At 37.3% G+C, this 22,041-nt stretch overlaps 1 protein-coding gene and 1 pseudogene across 9 annotated transcripts in view; both read left to right on the top strand.

Annotated features, from left to right (window-relative positions):
• Tfdp2 (transcription factor Dp-2) overlaps positions 1-22,041 on the top strand; it is a 161,985-nt gene that overhangs the window by 11,980 nt on the left and 127,964 nt on the right. The window lies entirely within an intron of this gene.
• On the top strand, positions 5,043-5,135 carry LOC144376564 (U6 spliceosomal RNA; annotated as a pseudogene).

Raw genomic sequence — 22,041 nt, 5'->3', positions numbered from 1 at the left:
AATGATGTATCTTTCTTTCAAATAGCATTATGTTAAAGAATTAATTATATCAATATTTTTATTATTCTAATTTTTATCTCAATTGTTTGGTTAAGTTGATATTTACTTGCGTTCATGTTTTACATTTAGATATTTAATCCTTCTGGAGTTCATTCTTATATATGTTGTAAAATGTGGATTTAATTTTATCATTTTCCAAGTAACTATTCATTACCATTTATTTATTGAAAAGTCCATCTTCTCAGCTACTCAGGGCATTGAAGCAAGAGGATTGTAAGTTTGAGGCTAGCCTTGGTGGGATATGTAGCTCTGTGGTAGAGTACTTGCCTAGCACGTGCAAGACTCTCGTTTTAATCTCAGGTATCACACATACGCAGTGTTTTCCATTATTATAGAAATAATCTTTGATAGAATTTAACAACCTCTTATGATAAAAACACTCAAGAAAGTAGGAATAGAAAGAAACTGCCTTTACATAATAATAGCATATATGCAAGCCAAACAGCTGATATCATACTCAATGGTGAAAAACTGAAATTTTTCCTGTAAGATCAGGAACAAGACAGTGATGTCCACTTTCACCACTTTTGTCCTAATACTGGATGTCCTAACCAGAGCAGTTAGACAAGAAAAAGAAATAAAAGGCATCCAGATTGGAAAGGAAGAAGTAAAATTATCGTTCTTCACAGATGATATGGTCCTATATGAGAAAACACCGTAAAGATTTCACAAAACTCCCAAATCTGTTAGAATCAATTAATAAACAAATTCAGCAAAGTGATACAAATAATTGGAAAGCTGTCCTGAGTTATTGCATTGGAAGACTTCAAATACCCAAAACAAGATACAGATTTAGTGCCATTCTCTATAAAAATTCCAATGATACTTCTTTTTGCAGAAGTTAAAAAATCCATCCCAAAATTCATATGGTATTTCCAGGGACCCTGAATAATCAAAACAATTTAGGAAATGAAGAACAAAGTTGAACATCTCACATTTACTGATTTTAAAACTTATTACAAAGCTATGGTAATCAAAACTTATAGTTTTGGCATATAGACAGACATAAAATAGCCCAGGGAAAAAACCCTCAAATGTGTGGGCAAATGATACAAGAGTGCCAAGACTGTTCAGTGGGAAAGGACATTCATTTCAGCAAATCATGTTAGGAAAACTGTATATTCATATGTCAAAGTTAGATCTTATACTATATGCAAAAGTTAACATGAATCAAAGGTCCAGATGTAAGACCTTAAAGTATAAAATGGTTAGAAGAAACCATGGGAAAAGCTTTATACACTGGATTTGGCAGTGATTACTTGGATAGGACACCAATAGCCAGGCAATAAAGAAAAAAATAAGTTGGACTACATCAAAACTAAAAACTTTTACACATCAAAAGATGTGAAAGGCAACCATGGAATGTCAGAAAATATTTGAAAATCATATTTGATAAGAGGTCAATATTAGTTGTAGCTGGACACAGTACCTTTCTTTATTTTTACATGGTGCTGAGGATCGAACCCAGTGCTTCATGCGTGCGAGGCGAGGCAAGTGCTCTGCCACTGAGCCACATATTAGACAAAGGTGCCAAAAATATAAATTGGAGAAAAGATAGCCTCTTCAACAAAAGGTGCTTGCTGGGAAAACTGGAAATCCATATGCAGAAAAATAAAATTAAGCCCCCATCTCTCACCCTGCACAAAACTCAACTCAAAGTGGATCAGGGACCTAAGAATTAAACCAGAGACCCTGTGCCTAACAGAAGAAAAAGTAGGCCCAAATCTTCATTATGTGTGTTAAACCTTGACTTCCTTAATAAGATTCCTATAGTGTAAGAAATAAAACCAAGAATCAACTAAAAACTTCTCAGCAAAAGAAACAATCAGTGAGGTGAATAGAGAGCCTACAGAATGGAGAGCCTACAGCAAATTTTTACCACATGCACATCTGATAGAGTACTAATCTGTAATATATTTAAAGAACTCAAAAATCGTAACACCAAAAAAAGAAATAACCCAATTAATAAATGGGCCAAGGAGTTGAACAGACACTTCTCAGAAGATGATATACAATCAGTCAACAAATACATGAAAAAAATGTTCAACATCTCTAGCAGTTAGAGAAATGGAAATCTAAACTTTAAGATTTCATCTCACTTCAGTCAGAATGGTAGCTATTATGAAGACAACAATAAGTGTTGGCGGGGATGTGGGGAAAAAGGCACTCATACATTGCTGGTGGGACTACAAATTGGTGTAACCAGTATGGAAGCAGTATGGAGATTTCCTAGATTTCTTAGAAGACTGAGAATGGAACTACTGTTTGACCTAGCTGTCCCACTTCTTGGTTTATACCCAAAGGACTTAAAAACAGCATACTACAGGAACACAGCCATATCAACTTTTATAGCAGCACAATTCACAATAGCTAAATTGTGGAACCAACCTAGATGCCCTTCAGTAGATGAATGGATAAAAAAAATGTGGCATATATACACAATGAATATTACTCAGCAATAAAAGAGAATAAAATCATGGCATTTGCAGGTAAATGGATGGAGTTGGAGAATATCATGCTAAATGAAGTTAGCCAATTTCCAAAAACTAAATGCTGAATTTTTTCTCTGATATGTGGATGCTGATCCATAATGGAGGTGGAGGGAGCGTGGGAGGAATGGAGGAACTTTAGATAGGGCAAAGGAGAGGGAGGGGACACAGGAGTAGAATGAGATGGACATCATTATCCTAGATATATGTACAAAGATACGAATGGTGTGAGTCTACTTTGTGTACAACCAGAGACATGAAAAATTGTGCTCTGTATGTGTACTATGAATTGAAATGCATTCTGCTGTCATGTATAACAAATTAGAATTAAAAAATAAATTTAAAATATATAAAAGAAGATCTAATGAAATATAGAGTTCAATTTTCTTCATAAATGTCATACTGAGGAGATAGCAATTCCCCCTAAATTACTCTAAACTGCAATATAATTTTAATAAAAAAAGAGGAAAAAAAGTTTAATATTTAGAATATATGAAGAACTTCTGTAGCCATGCATGGTCGCACAAGCCTATAATCCCATCTTCTTGGGATGCTGAAGCAGAAGGGTTGCAAGTTTAAGTTTCTGCGGTTTAATGAGACCCTGTCTCAAAAATTAAGAGGTCTTTTGTAGGATATAGCTAAGTGGTACAGCACCCTGGGTTCAATCCTCAGTACCACCTCCCCCAAGGGGGAAAAAAAAATCTCTTATAGTTCAACAATAAAAAAACTCAAAACAACTTGATTAAAAAATAAACATAAGCTTTCAAATAGATATTCCTCCAAAGATGTACAGATGACCAACAAGCATATAAAAGGTGCCTAGCATTCTAATTATTAAGAAAATATAAATCAAACCCACAGTGAAATGAAATATACCCATTCACATCCAAAAAAGAAAAAAAGAAAGAAAGTGTATTGGTGTATAGGAGCAGATGTGGTCAAATTGGATCCTTTAGGCACTGCTGGTAGGAATGTAAATGATATAGCTGCTGTGGAAAGCATATGGTGGTTCCTCAAAAAATTAAAAATAAGGGTTAGGGATATGGCTCAGTGGTAGAATACTTGCCTACCAAGCATGAGGCCATGGGTTTGAACCCCAGCATGGCTGAAAGAAAGAAAAAAAGAATTTCCAAATGACATCGGTTTCATTTATGAATATATACTGAAAATAATTGAAAACAGGGTCTCTCGGTGCTCTTTGTACCTCTATGTTTTCAATGGTTAAAATGTAGAAGCAACAAATGTCCACTGAACAATGATAAATGTAGTGTATATATATATATACATATATAAATTTATACATATGATTTAATCCTAAAAAAATTCCAACATGCTATATTTGAATAAAGCTTGACATTATACGACTTGAAATAAGCCAGTAACAGAAATGCAAATACTGAATGATTCCATATATTTGAGGTACCTAGAGTAGTATAATTCATAGAGGTGCAAGGTGGAAGGATAGTTGCCAGGAGCTGCGAGGACAGGGGGGAGTGAGGAGTTTATGTTTAATGGGTGTATAGTTTCAAATTTTCAGAACCAAAAGAGTTCTGGAGATTGGTTGTACAATAAAGTGATTGTACTTAACATCATTGTGTTATGTGTATTTTGCCACACTTTACAAAAAAAATCATCTGGAAAAAAAAGTCCATATATCTCCAGTGATTGGACATACCACCTTTGTTATATCCTGTATTTCTTTATATATTTTGGTCTAATTCTGGATTTTGTGTTCTCTTTCTGTGATCTTTTGGTCTGTTCATGAACTTGTACCACAATAGTTTAATTCTAAGTGCTTTATAGTATGTGTTAATGTTTGGTAAGGCTAGCCTGTCTTTGTCATGTTTCCTTTTTAGTCATTTTCTAGTTATTCTTGCATTTTTTCATGTCCATTTTTTTTATGGTGTGCTGGAATTAGGTAAGCATTCTACCACTGGCCTATATCCCCCCTCTTTCTGTATCCATTTTATTTGTTTTTGATAAGGGCTCTTGCTGTGTTGCCCAGGCTGGCTTCTCATGATTTTTCTGCCTCAGACTAAGGAATAGCTGGGATTACAGGTGTGTACTCTTTATCAGTTTTAGTATCAGCTCATACAGATCAGAAAATGGCTTGTTAGTATGTTTGCCGAGATTACATTGAACTTAAAAAATTAATTTAGTGCATTGTCTTATTCAAGAATATTGTCTTTCCGTTATTTGTCTTTTAGGGTTATTTATTTAATGCTGGGTATTGAATCCAGGGCCTTGTTCATGCTAAGCTCACTCTCTACTAGTGAACTATACCCACAGTCCTCTTTGAGGGTTATTTAAAAAATTTTCTCATGTAATTGTTGGTTTAAATAGCTCTATTTGAGTTAAAAATTCATGTATCATAAAATTCCCTTATTAAAGTATACAATTCTGTGGTTTTTAGTATATTCAGCAATATATGCAACCATTATCTCTACTTCATTCCAAAACATTTTCATCACTCTGAAAAGAAACCTCAGCTCAGTGCTTGCTTGGGCAGCATCTATACTAAAATTAGAATGATACAGAGAATATTTTCATGGCCCTGTGCAAGTTCATGAAGTGTTTCATATTTTTTAAAAGTGATGATGGTTTTGGGAGAGATTTTATTAAAAAGCAAACAAATAAATAAACCCATACCCATTACCAGTCATTCCCCATTCCATTCTCCCTCATCCCTGTCAACTACTAATCTTTCTGTTTCAATCAGTGTGTCTGTTCTGAATATTTTATACAAATGGAATCATAAAATATGTGACCTTGTATGACTGGTCCTTTTTGTTGGCATAACATTTTGTAGGTTCATTCATGGTATACATCGTATCAGTAATTCCTTTTTCATTGCCAAATATTCCATAGTATGTATATACCATATTTTGTTTATTCACTGGTTGGTGGACTTTGGGATTGTTTGTATTTTTTGTCTATTACAGTAATGTGATATATGTGTATGTAGGCCATTGTGTAAACTGTGTTGTTTCTTCTTCCTTTCTTTTTTTGGGGGGTGGGTGGGGTGGGGTGGAATCTTGCTATGTTGCCCAGGCTGGCCTCAAATTCCAAGGCTCAAGTTACCCTGATTCTGACCTTGCCTCAGTTATCCCAGTAGCTATAGGTATATACCACCATATCTAGCTTGACACTATTTTTAAAATTCCCTCACATAGGCATATGCTTTGCTTGTTAAATATTTCAAAGAATTCAATCTTTGTTGCTATTGGCTTTTCTCTGCCACTATATCATCCAAGTATTTTTTGATTTTGTGTTGATCTGCATTGATTTTTGTTACTAATTATAAATTAAGTTTACCTATAATTCCTTTAATATTTTTAGTGGTTAACTAAATTTTTAGCAAGCATATTTCATTTAGAACAGTATTTCCTTTTTTTTTTATAAAGAGAGAGTGAGAGAGGAGAGAGAGAGAGAGAATTTTTTTAATATTTATTTTTCAGTTCTTGGCGGACACAATGTCTTTTTTGGTATGTGGTGCTGAGGATTGAACCCGGGCCGCACGCATGCCAGGCGAGCACGCTACTGCTTGAGGCACATCCCCAGCCCCAGAACAGTATTTCCTTAATAATACAGGGTCTTTAGAATTTTTTAATGCCAGTGACACTTTTTTCTTCTTATGTTATTGTTGTCTAGGCTACATTTCCTTCTGTTTTCCCTCCCTTATTTCATCTTCTATATTAGTCAGTATAGCTTCATAAGATGATTTTTTTTCACATATAATCATCTTTTTTAAAAAAATCTTTGTGTTTCCCCTTTCTTGAATTCATTTTGAATCTTTTGTGGTTTCTATTTTCCTGAAGTACAGCCTTTGAAGGTGTCTTTATTGAGCGTACTGAAGGTCCTCTTGCTGGAAATGTATTTATTTCACCCTCATTTTTGAAAGATAGTTTGGAATTCTAGTATAATATATTACCCTAGCACCTTGTGGGTATTATTTTATTTGGTTTTAATTTGCATTGTTCTTGAGAAATCCTGTGCAGTGTAATAGTCATTCCTTTTTAGATAATTTGTTTTTCTGATTTTTTTTTCAGGGGGAGGGGCTTTTGATTTTTTTTTATCCTTTTTTTTTTGGTGTTGCTGGGGATTGAACCCAGGGCCTCACATGCTAGACAGGTGCTCTACCACTGAGCTACATTCCTAGCCCTCCAAGTTTTCTTATTGTAGTAAAATGCATACAACATAAAATTTACTATTTTAACTATTTTCGTCTTAACTATTTGAAAGTGCATAGCTCAATGTCATGAAGTACATCTGTATTATTGTGCAACCATTGCCACCATCCATCTCCAGAACCTCTTGTGTTGCAAAACCAAAGCTCTGTACCAATAAACAATAGGTTCCTTATTCCTCCTTCACCCCCAGCCCCAGAAGCCACCGTTCTACTTTCAGTCTCTATAAGTTAGCCTCTGCCAGTTATATCATACAAGTTAAATTGTGCTATATTTGTCATTTTGTGACTAGCTTATTTCACTTTAGCATATGCCCTTAAGCTTCATATTTTGTAGCATATATGAGAATTTCATTTCTTTTTAAATTGAATAATAACATCATATTAGCAGTGTAAGAGGGAATGCAGATATTCTTTTTGTATTGCTATGGCAAATCTCAAAACGGGCCTGGGATGTAGCTCAGGGATAGAGTGCTTGCCTAGTGGAGCATGCACTGGGTCTTGGTGGCCCTGGATTTGATTCCTGGAAGCCCCCCCAAAAAAAGTTGCACACTGGGCATGGTGGCACATGCGTATAATCCCAGGGCTCGGGAGGCTGAGACGGGAGAATCTTGAGTTCAGAGCCACCCTAGCAAAAGTGAGGTGCTAAGCAACTCAGTGAGATCCTGTTTCTAAATAAAATACAAAATAGGGCTGAGGATGTGGCTAAGTGGTGGAGTGCCCTTGAGTTCAATCTCCAACACCCCCCCCCAACCCCTGCAAAAAAAAAAGTTGCATAGAATTTTTTTTTTATTGTTGGTTGTTCAAAACATTACATAGTTCTTGATATATCATATTTCACACTTTGATTCAAGTGGGTTATGAACTCCCTTTTTTACCCCGTAAACAGATTGCAGAATCACATCGGTTACACAGTGTCCTTCTTTATCCCTTTTGATTAACTTTGGCTTTAAGTCTATTTTATCTGATATGAGTATGGACACTCCTGCTTGTTTCCGAAGTCCATATGAGTGATATGATTTTTCCCAACCTTTCACCTTCAGTCTATGTATGTCTTTTCCTATCAAATGCACCTCCTGTAGGCAGCATATTGTTGGGTCTTGTTTTGTGATCCATTCTACTAGCCTGTGTCTCTTAATTGGTGAGTTTAAGCCATTAACATTTAGGGTTATTATTGAGATATGGGTTGTTCTTCCAGCCATATTTGTTTATTTATGTTACTAAACATGGTTTGTTTTCCTCTTTGATTATTTTCCCCCCCTTTACTGTCCTACCTCCCACTGTTGGTTTTCATTGTTATTTTCCATTTCCTCTTCCTGTAGTGTTTTGCTGAGGATGTTTTGAAGAGATGATTTTCTAGCTGCAAATTCTTTTTAACTTTTGTTTATCGTGGAAGGTTTTAATTTCATCTTCCATCCTGAAGCTTAATTTCACTAGATACACGATTCTTGGTTGGAACCCATTTTCTTTCAGTGTTTGAAATATGTTATTCCAGGATCTTCTAGCTTTCAGAGTCTGTGTTGAAAGATCAGCTGTTATCCTGATTGGTTTACCCCTAAATGTAATCTGCTTCCTTTCTCTTGTAGCTTTTAAAATTCTCTCCTTATTCTGTATGTTGGGTATCTTCATTATAATGTGTCTAGGTGTGGATCTCTTATGATTTTGCACATTCGACGTCCTGTAGGCTTCTAGGATTTGGGATTCTGTCTCATTCTTCAACTCTGGGAAGTTTTCTCTTATTATTTCATTGAATAGATTGCTCATTCCTTTGGTTTGGACCTCTATACCTTCCAGTATCTCAGTGACTCTTAAGTTTGGTCTCTTTACGTTATCCCATATTTCTTGGATGTTCTGCTCATGGTTTCTTTCTTTTTTTTTATATATATTTATTTTTAGTTTTTCGGCAGACACAACATCTTTCTTTGTATGTGGTGCTGAGGATTGAACCTGGGCTGCACGCATGCCAGGCGATGCTCTACCGCTTGAGCCATATCCCCAGCCCCTGCTCATGGTTTCTTAACAGTCTTGCTGAGCTGTATATGTTCTTTTCAAGTTGAAATACTTTGTCTTCATTGTCTGATGTTCTATCTTCTAAGTGTTCTACTCTGCTGGTAGTATTCTCAATTGAGTTTTTAAGTTGGTTTATTGCTTCCTGCATTTCTAGGATTTCTGTTTGTTTTTTATAACCTCTATCTCCCTGTATAGTTGATCTTTTGCTTCTTGGATTTGTTTATGTAATTCATTGTCGAAGTGATCTTTCATTGTCTGATTTTGCTGTCTAATGTCTTCTTTGAGACTCCAGATCATCTGAAGCATGTATATCTTGAATTCTTTATCTGACATTCCATCTGCTGCAGCTATTACCTCTTCTAAAGTTGAGTTGACCTGCATTGCTTGTGGTCCTTTTTTTCCTTGTCTTTTCATACTGCTAGTGTTTCTTTCTGCTTGGTGAATCTGTTGTGTTTTTGAAATTTTCCCCCTATAAATTTATATTTCTCTTGTATAGTTGAAAAGTCTCCCTTGAAGGGGCGGGTGGCGGCTGTGCTCCTCCTCCAATTGGGGTGATCTGTCTACCACGCTGATGGGCCACTGGGTCTGTTCTGCTGGTTGGTCACAGGCCTGCCAACCTTGCCGGCGCGGGCGGTGGCTCTGCCCTGCCCCTCCTCCAATTTGTGTGATGTGTCTACCACGCCCGCAGACCCCTGGGCCTGTTCTGCCGGTCGGTTGCAGGTCTGCCTACCTTGCAGGCGCGAGCGGAGGCTCTGCTCTGCCCTTATTCCAATTGGGGTGATGTGACTGCCACGCCGACGGGTTGCTGGGCCTGTTCCGGGCGCGGGCAGTGGCTCTGCTCTGCCCCTACTCCAGTTGGTGTGACGTGATACCACGCCTGCAGGTCACTGGGCCTGTTCCGGGCGCGCGCGGTGGTTCTGCTCTGCCCCTACTCCAATTGGGGTGACGTGACTACTACGCCTTCGGGCCGCTGGGCCTGTTTCTGGCGCGGGCGAAGGCTCTGCTCTGCCCCTACTCCAATTGGGGTGACGTGTCTACCACACCAGCAGGTCGCTGGGCCTATTCCGCTGGTGGGTTGCAGGTCTGCCTACCTTGCGGACTGGGGCAGCGGCTCTGCTCTGCCCCTACTCCAATTGGGGTGACGTGACTGCCACGACGGCGGGCCGCTGGCTTCCTCTGTGGTCTGACCCGGTGTGGAGAACCGAATTGGACCGCTTCCTTCCCCTGTCTCAAACCCAGAATTCAGCACTGAGTACAGTGATTGCACAGCTGGCAGGAGCCCACAGCATCCGCAGCGCTGTATCTTTGTGTTGCTATCTCGTTGTTTCCCAGTGCGCGCCGCAGACTCTAGCCGCGGGGCGATTTGCTGAATAAGCAGTGTGACCCTCCGTGTGGACAAATCGCTCGCGTTTGAGCCCCTGTAGCTGATCCTCGTGCGATGAAAATCCTTCCTCTAGGTTTTGGAGCACCCCAATTTTGCTGGAAATTCCTAACAAGATAGCTTTTACCCGTTCTAACTCGTCATTCTCCCAAACAGTGACGCGATACACGGGGGTGATGCACTCCCTTTGCCGCCATCTTATTGTCCTATAATTTATATCTGCATAGAATTTTAAAAATAACTAAAAAGAATAAAAAATAAAAGAGCTCAATTGTTAAGTGTAAGGTACAGAACAATATATTCAGCTTTATGAAAAATGGAAAAAGCAGGGGCTGGATATGTAGCCTGAAAGGTCAAGTTCCTGTGTTTAATCCCCAGCATTGGAGGAAAAAAGAAAAAAAAGGAAAAGTAGAATATTTTTATATTGTTTGTGTATGCTTAAAGAAACTTGAGGTAGGGCTGGGGATGTGGCTCAAGCGGTAGCGCTCTCGCCTGGATTGCGTGCGGCCCGGGTTCGATCCTCAGCACCACATACCAGCAAAGATGTTGTGTCCATCGAGAACTAAAAAATAAATATTAAAAAAAATTCTCTCTCTCTCTCTCTCTCTCTCTCTCTCTCTCTCTCTTTAAAAAAAGAAGAAACTTGAGGGAAATATACAAGAAACATAAGGACTAGGATGATGACTGTCCTTGCTGAGGTGTAAATGCAGCAGATGGTAAATAGGGAGATGGGCACATTTTGGGAGAGTGACATTTCACTTTGTACCTTTTTATATTTCTGGCTCCTCCTGCTTTTTACCATATTGTTATATTAACTATTAAATAAAATTAAATGTAAAAGTTATACAAACGTTATGCAGTTATTATCTCCTTTACTTCTTATTTTAAATTAATTGTAGACTCAAAAGAAGTTGCCAAAGTAGTACGGAGAAGTCCTGTAAACCTGTCACTCTGCTTTTCCCAAGTGATAATATGTAAATTCGCTATAGTATGCTATCAAAACCAGGAAATTGACATTGACACAACACAATTAACTACAGATCTTACTTGGATTTCAACAGTTTTTGTATACACTTAATTTTTTTTTTTTGTATTTTGTTTTATTTTTGGTGGTACTGGGGATTGAATACAGGGCTTCATGTATGTGAGACAAGTGCTTTACCCCTGGGCTACCTCCTAGCTCCCCCTTTCAGGGATTTTTTTTTTTTTTTAAATTTTGAGATTGAGTCTCAGTTGCCCAGGCTGGCCTTAAACTTGAGATCCTTCTGCTTCAGTCTCTGGAACAGCTGCAATCACAGTGTGTTCCACTGTTTTCTTATGTGTTTATATACAGCTCTGTGATGTGTTATCACATGTACAGATTCATATAAGCATAGTACACATGTATAGATTGATCACCAGAATTAAGATGCATGACTACAGTTTAGCATATCTATCTTTGGTAAATGAAAAAAAATCACCATTACAGTATGGTATCATTTAATAAGACTATTATTTTATTTTATTTTTTTTAAAGAGAGAGTGAGAGAGAGAGAGAGAGAGAGAGAGAGAGAGAGAGAGAGAGAGAGAGAGAATTTTTAATATTTATTTTTTAGTTCTCGGCGGACACAACATCTTTGTTGGTATGTGGTGCTGAGGATCGAACCCGGGCCACACGCATGCCAGGCGAGCGCGCTACCGCTTGAGCCACATCCCCAGCCCCAAGACTAATATTTTAAAACACTAAAAACGATATTTCTCTACATATAAGTGCTTATATGAAAATGCATAGGATGAACTCTCCACATGGACATTTACCAGACTGACAAAGAAATTTACAAATGAGATTTAAAGTGTTCAGATTGGGGGATTTTCTTTGGATTGAGTTTTTTAACTGAAATGTTTTCAGGTATCATCTGTAAATTAAAAATTTTTTTAGAGCCAGGTGTGGTGGCACATGCCTGTAATCCCAGCTACTGGGGGAGGGGGCACTGAGGCAGGATAATGGCAAGTTCAAGACTAGCTTGGGCAATTTAGCAAGATCCTGTCTCCAAATAAATTTTGTTTTAAAAACCTTTATTTTAGGGGCTAGGGTTGTGGCTCAGTAGTAGAACGCTCGCCTAGTGCACTTGAGGCCCTGGGTTCAATCCTCAGCACCATAAAAATAAATAAAACAAAGACATTGTGTCCAACTACAATTTAAAAATAAACTATTCTATACAGTTACTTTGGGGAAATACTTATTAAATAACTCTTAAGATGATGCTGTTTATTTTATTCATTTATTTATATGTGGTGCTGAGAATCGAACCCAGTGCCTCATACATGCAAGGTAAAAGCTCTACCACTGAGCCACAACCCCAGCCCTCAAAATAAAAATTTTAAAAAGTGGGGGATGCAGATATAGCTCAGTGGTAGAACAACCCTTGAGTTCAATCCCCTATAATGTTTAAAAATATGTATACCATACACGTAACACACACATAAAACCAAGAACACAAATATAAAATTAAGTACTTTTCCATTTATGGTACTCCTTTTTTGGTATTAAGAAATAAAAAGGAGATGGGAGAGGGCAGTGTTTGAGGCTGCCTTTTTATATAAAATATTTAGTTTTTAGTTGTAGTAGGACACAATACCTTTATTTATTTATTTATTTTTATGTGGTGCTAAGGATTGAACCCATGACCTCGCATGTGCTATGCAAATGCTCTACTGCTGAGCCACAACCCCAGCCCAAGGCTGCCTTTTTTTTTTTTTTTTTTTTTTTTTTTTTGGTACTGGGGATTGTAAAACGGGCCTTGCATAAGCTAGGCAAGTGTTCTTCCTCTGAACTATATCCCAGCTGTTAAAATTTTTTTTATTGGAAGAATTTTTGAAATATACAATTCTTTATTATGAAAGCCTCTTCTATAGGATATCTTGAATCAAGTTGGCATTAATAGAATGTATGACTCGCTTGTGTACCTTTTATATAAATTTTACATTTACATATAAGTATACATCTGTGCATGTACATGTAACTGAAAGTATATGTATGAATAACATTATGTTTTTCTCTCAGTGATAGGATTTAGAATGATTTTCCTTTCCTTTTTTGATCTTTTCTCTAAATTTGGGTTATTTTAAAGTGAATTTGTTAATTGTTCCCCTTTTCACTGCTTAACATTTGAGAAAATTGATGACAATTTTTACCATTAACCTTTGGTTAGTACAGATTTCACACCTCCATCATATTCTGTCATGTGAATCGGTGGTTTTGACTATTTTAGAATTTCAGTAAATATTACATGGAAAAAAAATCAAGTGCTGCAAGTAAAACGAGTGTTTCTTTTCTTTGCCATTTTCCTATGTTTCCTTTAAATCTTTTTATGCTATGTAACACTCAATATATATTCTTAAACATTTAAAATATCACAAACATCCTTTAAGTGTTTAAAAATATTAAATTACTTTTTTTCACTTTTTATACCTTTATTTTATTTATTCATTTTTATGTGATGCCAAAGATCAAACCCAGTGCCTTGCACATGCTAGGCAAGTGCTCTACCATTGAGCCACAACCGCAGCCCTTCTTAAATAACTTTAAGATGGAAAATGTTTAAAACTTTTAATAACATGGAACATATATATGGTAACATCTCATTTATCGGAACTTTATTGTAAGCTTTGGTTCGGTATGAAGGATAGGTTATTAAAACCTGTCATCTGGCTCAGTTTTCTCTCCTGTAAAATGGAGGTAATTATTCTGTACAGTTACTTTGGGGAAATACTTATTAAATAACTCTTAAGATGATGCTGTTTATAAAACTTATTTTATTTTCATTTGAACATAGATTAGACACTTTTATGACTACAGTGGTGTTTCATATTAGAATTAGAACTTGTGCTCTTTTCTTCATAAAATATTGCTGTAGTGGTGCTGGGGATCCATCCCAGGGCCTCATGCATGGTTGGCAAGCCTTCTACCACTTAGCTACATCTATCCACTCCCTGTCCCAAATTGCTTCCTTTTTGAGTGTTCCATTTTTGTCTCCTTTTCTTTCCTTTGGTAAATTGAACATCATGCTTGCATAATCCTTTGTACAGTACATTGTCTATAAATTTATATTAACACAAAAATGCTATTTTAAACACTCATCAAACCTGTTGTGATGGATCAAATAAGGATAAGTCTTAACAGTTGTGCTGCTAATCCAAAGCTGTGTTGATCTGGAAATTAGACTTGGCTAAGCAGCATATGTGCAACAGGTGATCTAATCCATGTAGTCATTGTGTATAAATGAATTCATGGTTTAAACTTTGGCATGTACTGCTTGATAAAAGAACTTTTCAGTTAGGCTCTTGGCAGGATTTTGGAATGTGATTTTGTTTTAAATTTGAATGATCTCATCTGATGTTGATTCTTTGGATAGGGACAGAAATGGTTATTTTCTTGCAAACTTGTTCTTAATAATCAAGAACAAATAATAAATATTGACAATGTGTTTGAAATGAAAGTATTGTTTAGGTGTTATGTAGAAGCATGTATAAGAATATGTCAATAATCCACTTCAATAATTGAGTTTTATTTAGGAATGAGGGGGGGAATTTTATTTTAGAGAATTTACTGGATGAACTATATGTGGATGTGTAATTGCCCTTTAGTATTAAGCTTCTAGTGGACAGTTGTTTTGTTAATATGCTCATTGACAACAGCACCCAGCCCATATGTTCCCAATTATTATTATTTTCTGGGGGTACTGGGGATTGAACTCAGGGACACTTGACCACTGAGCCATTTCCCCAACCCCATTTTGTATTTTATTTAGAGACAGCACTGAGTTGCTTAGTACCTGCTTTTGCTGAGGCTGGCTTTGAACTTGTGATCCTCCTGTTTCAGCCTCCTGGGCTTCTGGGTGTGTGCCACTGTGCTTAGCTCCATTTGTTCCCTATTACCTCATCCTTTCTTTTGAGTATGATTGACTTCTGATCTGAAAATCAAGTTAAGCAAATTGACTAAGAATTTATGTTAAATGAAATCAAGAAGATGAAATAAGGCTTGAGGACTCCCTTTATTAGTGCTTGGGTTTGGTAAAAGTTAATTTGAGCACACTGGGGACTTTTTTTTTTTTTTTTTAAGCTTAGAGTTTTGTTCCATTTGGTTAAGGTAGTTTGATTGTTAGATAAGTGGATTATTGATAGTGAATATAAATTTACCTGGTATAGTGAAGGAATGAGAGAGCTTTTCAGTTATGAAAGAATTATAAAATATTGCTGATATTACTGGTTTTTAAAGAATTAGAATGCAATGGGCATGGTGGTGTACACCTCTTTTTAATCCCAGCCACTTGGGAGGCCAGGACAGGAAAATCACAAGTTTGAGGCCAGCCTCAGCAATTTAGCGAGGCTTGACTCAAAATAAAGAGGGCTGGGAAGGTAGCTGAGTAGTAGAATACTCAGATATCTTTCTTCCAAATGTATGTTTTTGGTACCTTTGTCTGGTATGAGATAACTGTATCTGTGTGGATTTGTCTCTGTGTCTTCTATTCTGTACCATTGGTCCACATGTCTAGTTTTGTTACTGTTGCTCTGTAGTAATTGCTTTGACTCTTCTGGGTCTCTTGTTTTTCCAAATGAATTTCATGATTACCATTTCTATTTCTCTGAAGAATGTTATTGGAATTTTAATAGGAATGCATTTTTATTGCATTAAATCTGTATAATGCCTTAGGTAGCATGGCCATTTTGACAATGTTAATGCTGCCTATCCAAGATGGGAGATCTTTCCATCTTCTAAGGTCTTCTCCAGTTTCTTTCTTTAGTGTTTTGTAGTTTTCATTGTAGAGGTCTTTTACCTTTTTTGTTAGATTGATTCCCAGATAGTTTATTTATTTATTTTTTTTAGGCTATTTTGAATGGGGTAGATTTTCTAATTTTATTGCAGTGAATTCATTGCTTATGTATAGAAATGCATTTGATTTATTGGTATTGATTTTATATCCTTCTACTTTGCTGAAAAATTCCACTAGAAGTTTTTTTTTATTATTTATTTTTTAGCTTTAGGTGTACACAATATCTTTATTTTATTTTTATGTGGTGCTGAGGATCGAACCCAATGCCTCATGCATGCTAGGTGAGTGCGCTACTACTTGAGCCATATCCCCAGCTCCCCCACTTCATAGAACTAGAACTAGAAGTTTTCTGGTGGAATTTTTTGGATCCTTTAAATATAAATTCATGTCCTTGTCAAATAGTGATACTTTGAGTTCTTTTTTTTTTCTATTTGTATCCCTTTAATTTATATTGTCTGTCTGATTGCTCTGGCTAGGTTTTCAAGGAAAACCTTATCTTGTTCCAGTTTTTAGAGGGAATGCATTCGATTTTTCCCCATTTAGAATGATGTTGGCCTTGAGCTTTGCATAGATAGCTTTTACAATGTTGAGGTATGTTCCTACTATCCGTAGTTTTTCTAGTGTTTTGAACATGAAGAGGTGCTGTATTTTGTGAAATGCTTTTTCTGTCTCTATTGGGATGATTATACGATTCTTGTCTTTAAGTCTGTTGATGTGATGTATTACGTTTATTGATTTCTGTATGTTGAACTAACCCTGCATCCCTGGGATGAATGCCACTTGATTGTGATGCACTATCTTTTAAATGTGTTTTTGTATGCGATTTGCCAGAATTTCATTGAGAATTTTTGCATCTATGTTCTTCAGGGATGTTGGTCTGAAGTTTTCTTTTCTTTTTTTTGAAGTTTTCTTTTCTTTTTTTTCTTTTTTTTTTTAACAGCTGGCAATTTATTTTACAGTGAACCAATCACCTACCCAACATCCTGTTTTTTTTTTCTTTTTCCATTTTTTTTATTGAGTGTTCAAAACTTTACAGAGCTCTTGATATATCATCTTTCATACATTTGACTCAATTGGGTTTTGAATTCCCCAAATACATAATGCAGACTCACTTCTGTTACATACTCACATTTTTACATAATGGCATATTAGTGACTGTTGTATTCTGCTACCTTTCCTATCCCCTACTATCCCCCTCCCCCCTTCCCTCCCATCTTCCCTCTCTACCTCCTCTGCTGTTGTTCAATTCTCTCCCCTTTTTTTCCTCCTCCCCCTTGCCCCTCATAACCTCTTATAATTTTGTGTATCACTGAAGGTCTCCTACCATTTCCATATGTTTTCCCTTCTCTCTTCCTTTCTCTCCCCCCATTCGTCTTAGTTTACTGTTAGTCTTTTCCTCATGCTCTTCCTTCCTGTTCTATTCTTAGTGGCTCTCTTTATATCAAAGAAGACATTTGACATTTGTTTTTTAGGGCTTGCCTAGCTTCACTTAGCATAATCTGCTCTAATGACATCCATTTCCCTGCAAATTCTATGATTTTGTCATTTCTTAGTGCTGCATAATACTCCATTGTGTATAGCTGCCACAATTTTTTTATCCACTCATCTATTGAAGGGCATCTAGGTTGGTTCCACAGTCTAGCTATTGTGAATTGTGCTGCTATAATCATTGATGTGGCCGTATCCGTATAGTGTGCTCTTTTAAGGTCCTCAGGGAATAGTCCAAGAAGGGCAATAGCTGGGTCAAATGGTGGATCCATTCCCAGCTTTCCCAGGAATCTCCATACTGCTTTCCAAATTGGCCTCACCATTTTGCAGTCCCACCAGCAGTGTACAAGTGTGCCCTTTTCCCCACATCCTCGCCAACACTTATTGTTGTTTGACTTCATAATGGCTGCCAATCTTACAGGAGTGAAATGGTATCTTAGGGTGGTTTTGATTTGCATTTCTCTGATTGTTAGAGATGGTGAGCATTTTCTCATGTGCTTGTGGATTGATTGTATGTCCTCCTCTGAGAAGTCTCTGTTCAGGTCCTTGGCCCATTTGTTGATTGGATTATTTGTTATCTTATTGTTTAATTTTTTGAGTTCTTTGTACATTCTGGATATTAGGGCTCTATCTGAGGTGTGAGGGGTAAAAATTTGTTCCCAGGATGTAGGCTCTCTATTTACCTCTTTTACTGTTTCTCTTGCTGAGAAAAAACTTTTTAGTTTAAGTAGGTCCCATTTGTTTATTCTTGTTATTAACTCTTGGGCTACGGGCGTTCTATTAAGGAATTTGGAGCCTGACCCCACAATATGTAGATCGTAGCCAACTTTTCCTTCTATCAGACGCAGTGTCTCTGTTTTTATATCTAGCTCCTTGATCCATTTTGAGTTAACTTTTGTGGCTGGCGAGAGAAAGGGATTCAATTTCATTTTGTTGTATATGGATTTCCAATTTTCCCAACACCATTTGTTGAAGATGCTATCCTTCCTCCATTGCATGTTTTTAGCCCCTTTATGAAATATAAGATAGTTGTAACTTTGTGGATTGGTCTCTGTGTCCTCTATTCTGTACCATTGGTCCACCTGCCTGTTTTGGTACCAGTACCATGCTGTTTTTGTTACTATGTAGTACAGTTTGAGCTCTGGTATCACTATACCTCCAGATTCACACTTCCTGCTTAGAATTGCTTTTGCTATTCTGGGTCTTTTGTTTTTCCATATGAATTTCATGATTGCTTTATCTATGAAGTTTTCTTTTCTTAATGAGTCGTTGTCTGGTTTTGGTATCAGGGTGATACTAGTCTCACAGAATGAGTTTGGAAAGGTTCTTTCCTTTTCTATTTTGTGGAATGATTTGAGGAGTATTAGTATTAGTTCTTCTTTGAAGGTCTTGTAGAATGCAGTTGAGAATCTGTCTGGTCTTGGTTTTTGATGGCATTTTCTGTTTCATTGCTTGAAACTGATTTGTTTAACTTGTGTATGTCCTCCTGATTCAGTTTGAGTGTCTTTAGAAATCTGTTGATGTCTTTTAGATTTTCTATTTTATTGGAGTATACAGTTTCAAAATAGTTTCTGATTATCTTCTGTATTTCAATAGTGTCTTCTGTGATGTTTCCTTTTTCATCACGAATTTTAGTAATTTGAGTTTTCTCTCTCCTTCTCTTCATTAACGTGGCTAACGGTTTATTAATTTTATTTTATTTTTTCAAAGAACTATTTTTTTGTTTTTTCAGTTGTTTCTTTTGTTTTAATTTCATTGATTTCAGCTCTGATTTTGATTATATCCTGTCTTTTACTCCTTTTGATGTTGATTTGTTTTTCTAGAGCTTTGAGATGTACTGTTAGGTCATTTATTAAGAATATTTTTTTTAGTTGTAGATGGACCTTTATTTTATTTATTTATTTTTATGTGGTGCTGAGGATCGCACCCAGTTCCTCACCCATGCTAGGCAAATGCTCTAATACTGAGGTACAGCCCCAGCCCCTATTTGTTGACTTTTTATACTTTTGATGAATGAGCTCCATGCAATGAACTTTCCTCTTAGCTTTGCCTTCATAGTGTCCCAGAGATTTATTTGTTTATTTTTTGGTGGTGCTGGCGATTGGACCCAGGGCCTTGTGCATTCGAGGCAAGCACTCTACCAACTGAGCTATATCCCCAGCCCAAGATTTTGATGTTGTATTGGTGTTCTCGTTTACCTCTAAGAATTTATCTCTTCCCTGATGTCTTCTGCTATCCATTGTTCATTCAAGAGTATGCTATTTAGTTTCTAAGTGTTGAGAGTGGCTTCTGTTTTTTATTTTATCATTAATTTCTAATTCCAGCTATTATGATCTGATAGAATACAGGGTAATATCTCTATTTTGTTGTATTTGGTGAGAGTTGCTTTGTGGCAAAACATATGGTCTATTTTATAGAAGGATCCATGTGCTGTTGAGAAGAATGTGTATTCACTTGATGATGGATGAGATACTCTATATATGTCTGTTAAGTCTAAATCATTGATTGTATTATTTAGCTCTATAGTTTCTTTGTTTAATTTTTGTTTGGAAGATCTATTTTATTTATGGTGTGGGGGGGTCAGTCTATTGTTAGAACATTAGGGGCTTTGTTCTCTGGGTTTTTCATGTTGTTTGTGTCTTATCTAGTGGTATGGATCTGAGGCGGTAGTTTCTACCCTATAGTCTTATAGTGTCCCTAAAGGCTTCCACTACCTCAGCTTTATTTAAGGGAGAGACCAATATTAACAGCACCAAATGCAAACAGTATACAACCTTAAACCAAATAACTCCTGTTAAGGAATCTACAGTTTTGTTACAATAAATAGAAACGATGTGTTCAGTTATTGTCTATAATATAATAACAGTAAGTTTGCCAAAAGGATTTATCGTTTCTAATGATGTTCAGTGAGGGAACACAAGTACTGTGAGATGTGATGTTTATGAGGGAGAAGGAGAGAAGATAGAGGAAAAAATTTATAGTAAGAGTGAGGGAGGAATTAATAGAGGTTGGCTGTTAGTATCAGAGAAATAAGAAAGAGAATCCAGGGAGACAGATAGGTGAGAGAAAAAATATATACAGATTAAAAAAAAGTAAAAATAAGGATACACAACAAAACTATAATATGCTATTCAGACATCCCATTTCAATATTGATGCATGAAAAATATTTGGATTCAAAGATGGTAGAGATATGAGAGAGAGGGCAAAGAAAAAAAAAGGAAATTCTCATTAGGAAATTGAATGATAGCTTCCATTGGCTTTCAAAAATTTTCTCAGCTTTCCTTCTTTACTGATAAGTGGGGTTGTCTGAATATTGATGGTGGCTCTACTAGGTGCCAGACCAGTTGGGTGGGTGAGCCTATAGCAAGATGCTCTCACACTCTCTTCCAGTCTTCCTGCCCGTTGCAGTTATAGCTGGCTCTTTCTGTTGGGTGCTGGAGACAGTCCTGTTTTCTCCAGTTTCTCTAACCTGGGCCGCCCTGCTCCTGGAACTGCCCCTAGTCTCCTGCTTTCTACCAGCTTGCTAGATCCAGACTGGCCTAGATCCAGACTGGCCCGCACAAACCCAGCTGCAATCTGACAGACCTGGGCTTCAGATTCCCCAGGCTCTGCCTTGCTGCAATCCCCAGATTTCAATGCCTTTTTGACTTGCAGGGAGACCACTAGAGAGCTGCTCACACAAGGGGGAGACCTTGTAGAGAGGCAGCTAGATAGTGGCCACTAGCACACCTAGCAGGAAGACCTCAGGTACAACTAGATCTGCAGGTACCCCGACAGTATATCTCTAGGCCTTGACTGGTGTCCCCAGACTGAGGTGGCTGCACCCGGAGGAGATGGCTGTGGAGGCAGCAAACCTGCAGGCCCTGGTTAGTGTTTCTCAAGATGGCAGTAGCCACGTGTAACCAAACCCACGGGTACTGTGACAATGGGCTAGTGGGCAGCAGGTGATCTGCTGGTGGCCTGTGGACAGTCTGCAGGCTATTGGTGGGTTATCTGCAGGTGGACATGGGCAGCGCGTGATGGGCAGGCAAGAGGTGGTAAAATGAGCAAATGGCAGACAGTAGGCAGCAGTCAGCAAGGGATCTGTGCTCAAAAGGCAGGTAATATGCTGGTAGACAGTAGGCTAATAGGGGATAAACAGCAGGGGAATCGGTGGGCATTTAGGGCTGCCTTGCAGAAAAACAGTAGTTGCTCTGCTTGAATCCTGAGTCTCAGAGCAATAAGCAATGCAGTCTCCCTCCAGTTCACCATCTTGGATCTCTCTAAAAATTTTATCTTTTGTAGAATAAAAACAGTAATAATACTTTTCTGATAGACTTGTGGTGAGAAGTATATGATATCATACATGTGAAGTGCTTGGGAGAGTGCCCAGAAAGCTACTTACTATCACCATCTATGGAAATATCTTGTAATACAATATATCAAAAGTTGATTTTGCTCCATTTGTGAACAGTGTGTCAAAATGGAATGTATAAATAACTAGAACAAATTTTTTAAAAAGTGTTGAATGCAGTGGTGCATACCTGTAATCCCAACTTCTTGGGAGGCTAAAGCAGGAGGATCACAAGTTCAAGGCCAGGCTTGGATGATTTAGCAAGACTCTGTCTCAAAA

This window comes from Ictidomys tridecemlineatus, chromosome 3 (assembly GCF_052094955.1).
Source record: "Ictidomys tridecemlineatus isolate mIctTri1 chromosome 3, mIctTri1.hap1, whole genome shotgun sequence".
Lineage (NCBI taxonomy): Eukaryota > Metazoa > Chordata > Mammalia > Rodentia > Sciuridae > Ictidomys > Ictidomys tridecemlineatus.
The sequence above is the reverse complement of the archived record's forward strand: the minus strand, read 5'-3'. Positions and strand labels throughout refer to the sequence as shown.